Source organism: Pristiophorus japonicus, unplaced genomic scaffold, assembly GCF_044704955.1.
Source record: "Pristiophorus japonicus isolate sPriJap1 unplaced genomic scaffold, sPriJap1.hap1 HAP1_SCAFFOLD_1056, whole genome shotgun sequence".
NCBI classification, from domain to species: domain Eukaryota; kingdom Metazoa; phylum Chordata; class Chondrichthyes; family Pristiophoridae; genus Pristiophorus; species Pristiophorus japonicus.
In genome coordinates, this window is record NW_027250709.1 from 53,040 (window position 1) to 53,927 (window position 888).

Genomic DNA, 888 nt, shown 5'->3' on the forward strand with positions numbered 1-888 from the left:
TCCTCGGTCAATTCATCGCATAAAAATAATTGAGGTCTGTGAGACGATTAATAATTGCTGTAATCACCATGAATACCAATACTTTCTGTGATAGACAGAGCTTGCAGACTATCTGGCTTGTCGGGCACGTGTTTGGGGTTTAATTTTGTAAACTGGGTGAGTTCGCTGATCGCGGGGAGACGGTAGGAGCCTCTGTGGCCCCACTGTGAGGATGTGGAAGTGAACACGGTGGCTGGGTGATCCTTGACATTTCTGTAAAGGGCAGTAGAGGAGAAGGATTGAGAACTTTCAGTGTGGGACAGAAGTTGTTTAAGGTGAGCCAACACATTCCCGATCAGCACAGAGGGAGCTCACTGGTCAGCTCCTCGCTGTGGGGGTTTTTGTACAGAGGTTTCTGTAGTGTAGTGGTTATCACGTTTGCTTTACACGCGAAAGGTCCCTGGTTCAATCCCAGGCAGAAACATTATGTTTAAACTTGCTGTGGATGAACAATCAGAGGCAAGTTTCGTCTCCCTGCAAATGCTGCCTGACCTGCTGAGATTTCCAGCATTTGCTGTTTTTTTTGCTACTTATTCTCCTGGCAAAAGGGCTCCCTTATTCATTAATTGCTCTTTATTTCACCAATAAATAGATAACTTTGAGTGAGAGAAAACGGATCCACCGGGGACCTTTTGCGTGTGAGGCCAACGTGATATCCGCCACACTGCAGCCCATCAAAGGGCGAGAAAACACTGAATATAAAGGATGAGCTGACAAATATCAGGGGCAGTGCAGTCTGGTCAATGTCAAACCCTCCTTTCTTATTCAGCAGTGGCATGAACGGGAGTCAGACGCCACAAAGTTTAATTAAAGAAACAAATACAAGTAACACTTCCAAGTCTTTTCAGT

At 45.5% G+C, this 888-nt stretch overlaps 1 non-coding gene across 1 annotated transcript; it reads left to right on the plus strand.

Moving 5' to 3' along the window:
• Window positions 1-390: 390 nt before the first annotated feature.
• On the plus strand, window positions 391-463 carry trnav-uac (transfer RNA valine (anticodon UAC)). The gene has a single exon. It is a non-coding gene; the product is annotated as a tRNA-Val (tRNA).
• The last annotated feature ends 425 nt before the right edge of the window (window positions 464-888 follow it).